General features: G+C 43.0%; 1 long non-coding RNA gene across 1 annotated transcript; it reads left to right on the forward strand.

The window, feature by feature from the left end:
• Positions 1-2,129: 2,129 nt before the first annotated feature.
• Positions 2,130-6,583, forward strand: LOC123332205. The gene is made up of 3 exons (XR_006548988.1): positions 2,130-3,905; positions 5,034-5,313; positions 5,557-6,583. It is a non-coding gene; the product is annotated as an uncharacterized LOC123332205 (long non-coding RNA).
• The last annotated feature ends 5,656 nt before the right edge of the window (positions 6,584-12,239 follow it).

Raw genomic sequence — 12,239 nt, forward strand, 5'->3', positions numbered from 1 at the left:
GTTAAGGCTTGGTAAGATGGTCACAGGTAAACCATGCCAGGGGGAAAGGCCGGAAAAGGGCACCATAGCAAGACTGGACCTCTAGAACAACCATTGATAAGATGTAAGTCCCAAATGAGCACAGGCCCACCAAAATGATCACAGGCAACAGAAAGGATCATTTAATTGATGATCAGAGCATAAAAGGAGTAAGGGCCAATTGGTGCGAGATCATATTGTCAGAGGAAAATTGAACTGTCTCCCTAGCATGGAAAGGGTGGGCCCAGCAGCATGGGAGCAGACAAGAGCCCAGAAATATGGATGCTCAGCACTAAGCCAGGCAGGAGATAGGAGGTGTGCTGATAACTGGAGAAGATCAGATCAGATCAGTCACTCAGTCGTATCCGACTCTTTGCGACCCCATGAATCACAGCATGCCAGGCCTCCCTGTCCATCACCAACTCCCGGAGTTCACTCAGACTCATGTCCATCGAGTCAGTGATGCCATCCAGCCATCTCATCCTCTGTCGTCCCCTTCTCCTCCTGCCCCCAATCCCTCCCAGCATCAGAGTCTTTTCCAATGAGTCAACTCTTCGCATGAGGTGGCCAAAGTACTGGAGTTTCAGCTTCAGCATCAGTCCTTCCAAAGAAATCCCAGGGCTGATCTCCTTCAGAATGGACTGGTTGGATCTCCTTGCAGTCCAAGGGACTCTCAAGAGTCTTCTCCAACACCACAGTTCAAAAGCATCAATTCTTCAGCGCTCAGCCTTCTTCACAGTCCAACTCTCACATCCATACATGACCACAGGAAAAACCATAGCCTTGACTAGACGGACCTTTGTTGGCAAAGTAATGTCTCGGCTTTTGAATATGCTATCTAGGTTGGTCATAACTTTCCTTCCGAGGAGTAAGCGTTTTTTAATTTCATGGCTGCAGTCACCATCTGTAGTGATTTCGGAGCCCAGAAAAATAAAGTTCAACACTGTTTCCCCTGTTTCCCCATCTATTTCCCATGAAGTGATGGGACTGGATGCCATGATCTTCGTTTTCTGAATGTTGAGCTTTAAGCCAACTTTTTCACTCTACACTTTCACCTTCATCAAGAGGCTTTTTAGTTCCTCTTCACTTTCTGCCATAAGGGTGGTGTCATCTGCATATCTGAGGTTATTGATATTTCTCCTGGCAATCTTGATTCCAGCTTGTGTTTCTTCCAGTCCAGCATTTCTCGTGATGTACTCTGCATGTAAGTTAAATAAGCAGGGTGACAATATACAGCCTTGACGAACTCCTTTTCCTATTTGGAACCAGTCTGTTGTTCCATGTCCAGTTCTAACTGTTGCCTCCTGACCTGCATACAAATTTCTCAAGAGGCAGATCAGGTGGTCTGGTATTCCCATCTCTTTCAGAATTTTCCACAGTTTATTGTGATCCACTCAGTCAAAGGCTTTGGCATAGTCAATAAAGCAGAAATAGATGCTTTTCTGGAACTCTCTTGCTTTTTCCATGATCCAGCAGATGTTGGCAATTTGATCTCTGGTTCCTCTGCCTTTTCTAAAACCGGCTTGAACATCAGGAAGTTCACAGTTCACATATTGCTGAAGCCTGGCTTGGAGAATTTTGAGCATTACTTTACTAGCGTGTGAGATGAGTGCAATTGTGCGGTAGTTTGAGCATTGTTTGGCATTGCCTTTCTTTGGGATTGGAATGAAAACTGACCTTTTCCAGTCCTGTGGCCACTGCTGAGTTTTCCAAATTTGCTGGCATTTTGAGTGTAGCACTTTCACAGCATCATCTTTCAGGATTTGGAATAGCTCAACTGGAATTCCATCACCTCCGCTAGCTTTGTTCGTAGTGATGCTTTCTAAGGCCCACTTGACTTCACATTCCAGGATGTCTGGCTCTAGGTCAGTGATCACACCATCGTGATTATCTGGGTCATGAAGATCTTTTTTGAACAGTTCTTCTGTGTATTCTTGCCATCTCTTAATATCTTCTGCTTTTATTAGGTCCATACCATTTCTGTCGTTTATTGAACCCATCTTTGCATGAAATGTTCCTTTGGTATCTCTGATTTTCTTGAAGAGATCCCTAGTCTTTCCCATTCTGTTGTTTTCCTCTATTTCTTTGCATTGATCACTGAAGAAGGCTTTCTTATCTCTTCTTGCTATTCTTTGGAACTCTGCATTTAGATGTTTATATCTTTCCTTTTCTCCTTTGCTTTTTGCTTCTCTTCTTTTCACAGCTATTTGTAAGGCCTCCCCAGATAACTGGAGAAAGAGAAACCTAATTCAGTTCTCTGGAAGAAGAGAGACTCTAGCTAACTACATGCAGGGTTAATGCAGATGGTGGCTCTGATGGGGGAAGGCGGGGTGGCCGCAGAAGTCCTCTAGTCTGGAGAAAGGAACAGTGACAGGTGAATGGCTTCAAATGGCTCATTAACTATGGAAAAATGGCCTTGTGCCATGGAACCAGGACCTCTGGGTAGATAGAGACAGGCTTTCAATTTCAGAAAAGCTTCCTGATAATTTGAGCTGTCTATAGATGGAGTGACTGGTGCAGGCAGTGCAGGTGAATGAGCAGAGGCCGGAAGGTCACGTATTTGGGGGATTTACCAGGAAGATTCCAATGGCCCATTCCAGGGTAGACCAGATGGCCTTTAAGGCCACAGTCATCCCTGGGATCTATTTGACAGTCTTAGAATTCAGGGAGCAACTTCTCTGCCAACTCCTATAGCCACCCTGCTTCTAGAGATGCAATGGTGTCAGGCTTTCAGACTGTTGTTAGCTGGTGAATTACACCCCAGCACCAGTGACAACCAGCGGCCTGCCAGTTTGGCCACAAAGGTGCTAAATGTCCAGGCTCTGAGCCTCTGGTCTCCTGGGAAATTCTTATAGCATATTTATAAATTGACAGCTCAGTGGTGAGCTTTTCCAGGCTGCAGCTGCTAGGAAGGGGTAGGATGAGTGGTTTGAAACCCACCATAAGCTGGGCAGGAAATTCCTCAAGACACAGGTCAACATGAAGCAACATAAGATCTAACTGCTCCGGCACCTGTCATGCCTCCGCCCTCTCTCCCAGGACCCAGCGGCCCAGGGCTCCAGCGAAGCACCTCCTCCATTGCCCTTCCTTCTGCAGTCCCCTCTCCAGCCCAGGCAAGCTGATGCCTGCCCCCTGGAATGCCCGGCTGTGCCCAGCCCACAGCACCATCATTGGGTGTCTCTGCCACACAGTCTCATTTTCCCTTGAATGTGCTTTATACCCCTTTCTAAGAAAGGGTGTTTTTTTTACTTATTTTAATAAGTGCTCAATAGATAAACAAACTGCTCCACTATACAGAGGGATGTTTTTAAGTAACATAAAAAGAAATGAACTATCAAGCTATGAAAAGACAGGAAGGAAACTTAAATGCATAGTACTAAATGAAAGAAGTCAGTCTGAAGAGGCTACATACCATGTGTTTCCATGACATGCTGGAAAAGATAAAATTACGGGGACAGCAAAAAAAAAAATAATAATAATAGTTGTAGGGGAGAAGGGAGAATAATGAGGGGGACACAGGATTTTTAGGGCAGTGAAACTGCTATTCTGTATGCTACTGTTTAAGAGTGGGTAACGTTATTATACAACTGTAAAAGTCCATAGGATGTGCCACACCAAGAGTGAACCCTAATGCAAAGTATGGGCTTTAGTTTAATAATAATGCACCAATACTGGCTTGTCAATTGTGACAAATGCACTGCACTAACTAAGATGTGAAAAAGGCGGGAAGTTGGGGACGGTGGTAGAGAGGATCTGGCAATTCTCTCTAATCTTTGCTCAAATTTTCTTGTAACCCTAAAACTGCTGTGTTACAGGAAGTACAAAAAGGGATGATGTGATCTAGAAAAATCCATTATCTCACTCAGAAAAACATTTTTACTACCAAGGTATGTGAAACCTTTACTCAGTTTGGTTCAGTTCAGTGGCTCAGTCGTGTTCGACTCTTTGCGACCCCATGGACTGCAGCACACCAGGCCTCCCTGTCCGTCACCAACTCCCGGAGTTTACTCAAACTCATGTCCATTGAGTCGGTGATGCCATCCAACCATCTCATCCTCTGTCGTCCCCTTCTCCTCCTGCCTTCAATCTTTCCCAGTATCAGGGTCTTTTCCGATAAGTCAGCTCTTAGCATCAGGTGGCCAAAGTATTGGAGCTTCAGCTTCAGCATCAGTCCTTCCAATGAATATTCAGGACTGATTTCCTTTAGGATGGACTGGTTTGATCTCCTTGAAGTCTAAGGGACTCTCAAGAGTCTTCTCCAGCACCACAGTTCAAAGCACACTGTTCATGGGTCCACTTACGGATTTTTGGTTAAGTTCCTTGGATATGAATGATTGTTTCTCTTTTTTTTCTGTTACCTTTAGAAACGATTTCTTTTTTCTTAGCCGTGATACTGCATTTACAATGTGCAAAAACACAAATAAAACTATCCAAGATTTTTTGTCACTAAATGGCTATTTGTATGCCTATACACATAGTTTTAATAACCATAGTTTAAAAATACATTTTAGTAACTGTAAGAAAGTCTGCTATCACATTATTTTTAAAAATTTTCTTGACTGTTTTCATACATGTACTAGAATTTATTTTTAATTAAAAAGAATTAATGGAATTAAAATCTGAATATTTTAATAACATTATATATTATTTTCAAGGCCATAGTATATATTCTTCTCTAATCAAGTCTGTTATGTTTCTCTGCAAAGTGCTATTGTTTAGTTTTATTTTTGTTTACTTTTAAATCTAGGTTCTATTCATATTTGTTAAAGTCATTCGTGTAATTCATACTTTATATCTTACTGTGAATTTTTTTCATTATATTTTAAACTAATAATATAGTGGAGGGAAGAAGTATTGCTTTTGTAAATTTCTCTTCTATAATCACCTTTTGCTGAAAATCAGTTTATTAGTTCTAAAGTTTCTTGAGTTTGTAGGGTGTGTCTGTGTGTGTGTGTCTGTAGAGGGTGGTTGATTCTTTGGACTTTTCCAGCTAAATCTATCATTTTCATCTCCAGCTTCCTATTTCCCATAGTTCCTCAAGACAGAGGAGGTACAGAAGTTCTTTGTCCTGATCCTGCAGCTTTTCTGTAACTTTGAGGCCATTTTACCTTAAAATGTTGAAACAATTAGAGGATGGGGCTGCCGGCTCCAGTGAAGATTAGAATATTCTGCTTCCTGCCCTGAGAGCATCAGACAGTCCACACATGCACCCTGTCAGAAACAGCTGGATAACTAGATGAAATGCTCAAAAGGCCTTGGAAAGCAGGCATCACAGGAGAAGAGGGAGGAAATGAGGTGAGTTCTACGGTGGCTCAGATGGTAAAGAGTCTGCCTGCAATGCAGGAGACACGGGTTAGTTACCTGGGTCAGGAAGATCCCCTGAAGAAGGAAATAGCAACCCACTCCAGTGTTCTTGCCTGGAGAATTCCATGACAGAGGAGCCTGGCAGGCTACAGTCCATGGGGTTGCAAAGAGTTGGACTCGACCGAGCGACTAACACTTTCTTTTCTTTTCTTATTCTCTTTTTCTGCCTGGAAGGTAAAATCCAAACTGGCACAAAGAAGGGAAACCCACGCAGAGCCCAGGAATCTCACTGAGTTAAAGAGTCAGAGATGGAAATCTGCAGAGGTCAAGACAACCAGAACTGACAGGACAGAGCAAGCAGGCAGAGGGAAAGCAGATGAGGAGCTCTGCGTGGGGTCCCCCGAGTCTTTGGCTAAATATGAATTGTACACACATGGGGGGACATGCCATGAGGGAGATGAAAACACTTCCAGGGAAGGAACAATTGCTGCAGAGCCAAACAGTTCCCCAAACTCAGAAACATCAGGAACTGCATTTTATTCCCATCAGCCAAAGTGAAGAGATTTCACTGAATGCATACGGTGTTGGGTAGAGTCCAGACATACCACGCCTTAAAAGTGGGTTGAATTGGCCAAAGAGGAAAGGCTAGACCCACCTTGAAAGAGCTTAAAAACAAGTCTTAAAAGATCAAAGTGATCTGTAAACTACTAATAACTGCTTCCCATAAAAATTCCAACACTCTTTATTAGGTCTTCTTTAAAGCCCCTTTTAGTTTTGAAAGTCGATGATTTTTCACATTAACCAGCTAATCTTTTTGAATTTTAGCCTTATTGAAGTATAGTTGACATATATAAGTGGTAGGTTACAGTCCATGGGGTCACAAGAGTCGGACACGACTGAGCGACTTCACTGACATATATAAAGTGTACACTGTGGTGATTTGATATATGTATACATTGTGAAAGCATTCCCCATCTAGTTAATTAACACATCCATCACCTCACATAATTATCTTTTTTTCTGTCTTTTTTGGTTAAAGCTCTACTCTCCTAGCAAATTTCCTGTAGCTGTGTAGGGACACGGTAATTCTCCATTGCCACCACTGGGTGGCACTTGCACTTTTACAATTGCCTGCCAGGCAGGCATTGACTTGGCTGTATGGAGCACAAAAAACTGGGGAATTCTCAAAGAGAAGGGAATACCAGACCACCTGACCTGCCTCTTGAGAAATCTGTATGCAGGTCAGGAAGCAATAGTTAGAACTGGACATGGAACAACAGACTGGTTCCAAATAGGAAAAGGAGTTCGTCAAGGCTGTATATTGTCACCTTGCTTACTTAACTTACGTGGAGTAACTCTGGGCTTGATGAAGCACAAGCTGGAATCCAGATTGCTGGAAGAAATATCAATAACCTTAGATATGCAGATGACACCACCCTTAGAGCAGAAAGCAAAGAAGAACTAAAGAACCTCTTGATGAAAATGAAAGAGGAGAGTAAAAAAGTTGGCTTAAAACTCAACATTCAGAAAACTAAGATCATGGCATCTGGTCCCATCACTTCATGGGAAATAGATGGGGAAACAGTGGAAACAGTGACAGACTTTATTTTTGGGGGCTCCAAAATCACTGCAGATGGTGACTGCAGCCATGAAATTAAAACACTCTTGCTCCTTGGAAGAAAAGTTTTGACCAACCTAGACAGCATATTCAAAAGCAGAGACATTACTTTGCCACCAAAGGTCCATCTAGTCAAAGCTATGGTTTTTCCAGTAGTCATGTATGGATGTGAGAGTTGAACTATAAAGAAAGCGGAGCACGGAAGAATTGATGCTTTTGAACTGTGGTGTTGGAGAAGACTCTTGAGAGTCCCTTGGACTGCAAGGAGATCCAACCAATCCATGATAAAGAAAATCAGTCCTGAATATTCACTGAAAGGACTGATGTTGAATCTGAAACTCCAATATTTTGGCTACCTTATCCAAAGAACTGACTCACTGGAAAAGACCCTGATGCTGGGAAAGATTGAAGAAGGGAGGAGAAGGGGACAACAGAGGATGAGATGGTTGGCTGGCATCATGGACTCAATGGACATGAGTTTGCATAAACTCTGGGAGTTGGTGATGGATAGGGAATCCTGGCTTGCTATAGTCCATGGGGTGGCAAAGAGTTGGACACAACTGAGCAACTGAATGGAACTGAACTGAACTCACTATGGCTCAGCTGATAAAGAATCTTCCTGCAATTTAGGAGACCTGGATTTGATCCCTGGGTGGGGAAGATCCCCTGGAGAAGGGAAAGGCTACCCACTCCAGTGTTCTGGCCAGGAGAATTCCATGGACCGAATAGTCCATGGGGTTGCAAAGACTCGGATACGATTGAATGACTTTTTCACTTTTAAACCCATATTCGAGTTTGTCTTGTATAGAAGAGAGTATTGGTAACTCAAAGTTTGTAAGATCTCGTTGTCTCCTGAAACCCTGGGGTGAAGCCCACAGCAGACTCACCTGGAACATTAGTGAAGAGGGTCCCCACAGTGTCCCTCCTCCTGGGCTCATGACTCACCTGCCTTGTCCCCTCTGAGGGGCGGTTCCAGTGAGGAGACCCACAGGGCTGGAGATGCCCTGAGCAAATTCTGCCCTGCACAGACCCTCATCTTTAAAGTTAGGGTCACAAGATCCATCTTCTTGGTATACTCCAAACATGGGACACCCCAGAACATCTTATTTCTAAAATAGAGATCTCCAGACTCTATCTCCAGGGATCCTGATTCTGGTTAGAGTGAGGGTATTTCCCAGGTTACTGGGAAGACTAAATAAGACTCCTCAGGATTTTGGGGAAATCAAGTGAGGCCGTATATGGAAAGTTCCTAGTGCCATGTGCAACACAGAGTAAGTGTTGGCTGATTGGGAGCTTTAATTGTTTTTACCACCAGGAGTTAGCAGCCCAGGTGCCTATGACTGTGTCTGTATATAGTAGATACCAGTGTGTGCATGTGTGCATATTTGCTCAGTTGTGTCTGACTCTCTGCGACCCCATGGACCGTAGCCTGACAGGCTCCTCTGTCCATGGGATTTCCCAGGCAAGAATACTGCAGTGAGTTGCCCTTCCCTTCTCCAGGGGAATCTTCCCAACCCAGGGACTGAAGCTGGGTCTCCTACCTTGCAAGAAGGTTCTTTATCATCTGAGCCAGCAAGGAATCCAAGATACCCAGGAAATATTATCAAATGAGTGGAAAAAAACCCAAAAAACCTTCAGGCAGACCCCAGGGGTGGAGGTTCCAGACCCCATCTGTAGGGACAAGGGAAATAGTATGACCACCTGCCCCACCAGGACCCCTACCTTCAGCTCCATGGTCATGGTCTTCACTGGTTCCTTCCTGGGAACCTACAGTGGCCTCATAAATGGTTTCCCTGTCCTCATTTTGCCCTGAGTTAGAATCATCTTTCTAAACCGTAAAGTGTTTCTAGCATCTTCCTTCAGCTTTTGGCTCCCTGTGTTCAGTTTTCCTTCAGTTTTTGACTCCCCAGTGTATTGCATCCCTGTTTTCTCTAGGATGGCAAGTGAGCAGGGAAATGCTATGCGAAAACCTGTGGGAAAGTTCTGGTGTGGAAAATCAGCTCGTAAACGAGGCAGAGCTTTCTGAACTGCGAATGGGCTCTGGATTGGGTGCACACGATGGTGAGTCACAAGATGATTGGCCCAGATCCAACTATGGACACCAAGTCTACTCAACTCTGAGTGCTGAAGAATTGATGCTTTTGAACTGTGATGTTGGAGAAGACTCTTGAGAGTCCCTTGGACTGCAAGGAGATCTAACCAGTCCATTCTAAAGGAAATCAGTCCTGAATATTCATTGGAAGGACTGATGCTGAAGCTGAAGATCCAATTTTTGGCCACCTGTTTTGAAGAACTGACTCATTGGAAAAGACCCTGATGCTGGGAAAGATTGAAGGCGGGAGGAGAAGAGGATGACAGAGGACGAGATGGTTGGATGGCATCACTGACTCAACAGACATGACTTTGAGTATGCTCCAGGAGTTGGCGATGGACAGGGAGGCCTGGCGTGCTGCAGTTCATGGTGTGGCAAAGAGTCGGATACGACTGAGCGACTGAACTGAACTGAACTGTCTAAAAGGATTTTTCAAAAGAAATTGCTTTCTAAGAAGAGGGTCTTTGAAATACTTCAGACTATTTGAAAATGTAGAGAAATTAATTTCCTTTGAAATTTAGACACAGATCATTAAGAAATATAACCTGGAGGAAGTGCTTTTTGTTTTTCTTTTTGTTTAGATTTAAGGTTTTTATTGGAGTATATTTGATTTACAATGTTGTGTTAGTTTTAGATGTCCAGCAAAGTGAGTCAGTTAAACATAATACATATATCCACTTTTTTAAAGATGCTTTTCTCATATAGGTCATTACAGGAGATTGACTAGAGTTCCCTGTGTCATACAGTAGGTCCTTACTAGTTACCTATTCTATATGTAGTAGTGTGTATATGCCAGTCTCAGTCTCTATTTATCCCTCCCTGCCTTCCCTCCCTGTTGACTCTAAGACTGATTTCTACATCTGTGACTCTATTTCTATTTTGTAAATAAGTTCATTTGTTTTTTTTTAAAAAGATTCCACATAGAAGTGATATTTGTCCTTCTCTGACTTACTTCTGGAGAAGGAAATGGCAACCCACTCCAGTATTCTTGCCTGGAGAATCCCAGGGACAGAGGAACCTGGTGGGCTGCTGTCTATGGGGTCACACAGGGTCGGACATGACTGAAGCGAGTTAGCAGCAGCAGCAGACTTACTTCACTCAATATGACAATCTCCACGCCCATCTATCTTGCTGCAAATGGCATTGTCTTGTTCTTTTTATTTACAACTGAGTAATATTTCATGGTATATATGTATCACATCTTCTTTATCCATTCCTCTGTTGATAGACTCAATGCATTTAAAAAATTACTTATTTAGTTTTGGCTGTGCTGGGTCTTCACTGCTGCTCGAGCTTTTCTCTAGCTGCAGCAAGCCTGGGCTATTCTTCCTTGCGGTGGGCAGGTTTCTCATTGCTGTGGCTTCCCTTGTGGCAGGGTATTGGCTCTAGAGCATGCGGGCTTCGGTAGCTGCAGCACACAGCCTCAGCAGTTGTGGTGCAGGGCTTAGTTGCCCCACGGTACGTGGAACCTTCCTGGACCGGGGAGTAAACCTGAGTCCCCTGTATTGGCAGGCCGATTCTTATCTGCTGCACCACCAGGGAAGTATGACTCATTGCATTTTAAATAAATAAAGATATATTCTTGAGTAAAGAAAGGAGGATCCAGCCCAGCCAGTGACTTTCCTGTCTTCAAAACTGCCCTACTTATCCACCCCCGGAGGAATGAACGAGAATTCTTTGGGTTTATTCCTTGGTCACCCAGTGTGCAGATTTATTTTCCCTAGCCATTTCAGGCTGTATGCTTACTGAGGCCAAGTTACCTGGCTTTAAGATGCATATGGAGCTAGATACAAACTGCTGAAGCTCCCCAAGCCCCAAAGCCATCTGTTCTCACCAAAGCCTTGGAAAATGAAAGTGACCATGATGAGAAGGCTGGCCATCTTTTCTTACCTTAGGGAGAGCAGACCCCAAACTGATTCTTATCATGAGATTCTGGGGACAGAGGGAATTTAGACTTGCGGTTGTATAGTGAGCTGCGAGCCCAACTCTCTGAAGGCAGATTTCACGCGTCATTTTTTTGTGTAACGTATCTCCTCCTTTCAATGGAAGAAATGTTTTAACTCACATTTTTAATGGTAAAGAATTCCTCCTAATGATTTCTGTGTTGAATTTAAATTCTTTTTAGCATGAGGAGAGAAGCCAACAGAGCATCTACAGTATTTTTGAAGATATGTCATAAAAGTATAATTAATGTAGAAATAAATAGCATTTTGTGAAATTTCATACAATAATGCGTGATACAGAGAGATGTAGACAACTTTAACTTATGATGATTTCCTGGGGAGTTGGGGAAGGAGTTCTTTTTTAATTCTTTAGGATAAATATTTAGCAATGGAGCCTAATTTTGCTTCATGAATTTTTGTCATTAGTAGATGTGTTAACAGATCATATTTTAAGAATTATTTTTAAAAGTCTGCATGTGTAAAAATGAGGATACCTGGTATTGTCATACAGGTGGGTGCAGAAGGAAAATGTATTTTCTGCTCTCATAGATGGAGAATGTCGTTTCATTTTTGTACCTTGAAGTTATTTTTTTAAAAGGAGTTAATGTTGAAAAGAAACAAACTTTCTTTGACATGTACGAATAACCTTAGATATGCAGATGACACCACACTTATGGCAGAAAGCGAAGATGAACTAAAGAGCCTCGAAGAAGAGGCAAAAGAGGAGAGTGAAAAATCTGGCTTAAAACTCAGCATTGAAAAAATGAAGATCATGGAATCCGATCCCATCACTTTATGGCAAATAGATGGGGAAACAATGGAAACAGTGCCAGACTTTATGTACTTGGGCTCCAAAATCACTGCAGATGGTGACTGCAGCCATGAAATTAAAAGTCGCTTGCTCCTTGTAAGAAAAGCTATGACAGTCTAGACAACGTCTTAAAAAGCAAAGACATTACTTTGCCAACAAAGTCCATCTAGTCAAAGCTATGGTTTTTCCATTAGTCGTGTACAGTGTGAGAGTTGGACTGTAAAGATGTCTGAGCACCGAAGAATTGCTGTCTTTGAACTGTGGTGTTGGAGAAGACTCTTGAGTGTCCCTTGGACAGCAAGGAGATCAAACCAGTCAATCAAGCCTGAGTATTCATTGGAAGGACTGATGCTGAAACTGAAGCTCCAATACTTTGGCCACCTGATGCGAAGAGCCAACGCATTGAAAAAGACCCTGACGCTGGGAAAGATTGAGGGCAGAAGGAGAAGAAGA

The sequence above is a fragment of the Bubalus bubalis genome, chromosome 2, assembly GCF_019923935.1.
Source record: "Bubalus bubalis isolate 160015118507 breed Murrah chromosome 2, NDDB_SH_1, whole genome shotgun sequence".
Classification (NCBI taxonomy): Eukaryota; Metazoa; Chordata; class Mammalia; order Artiodactyla; family Bovidae; genus Bubalus; species Bubalus bubalis.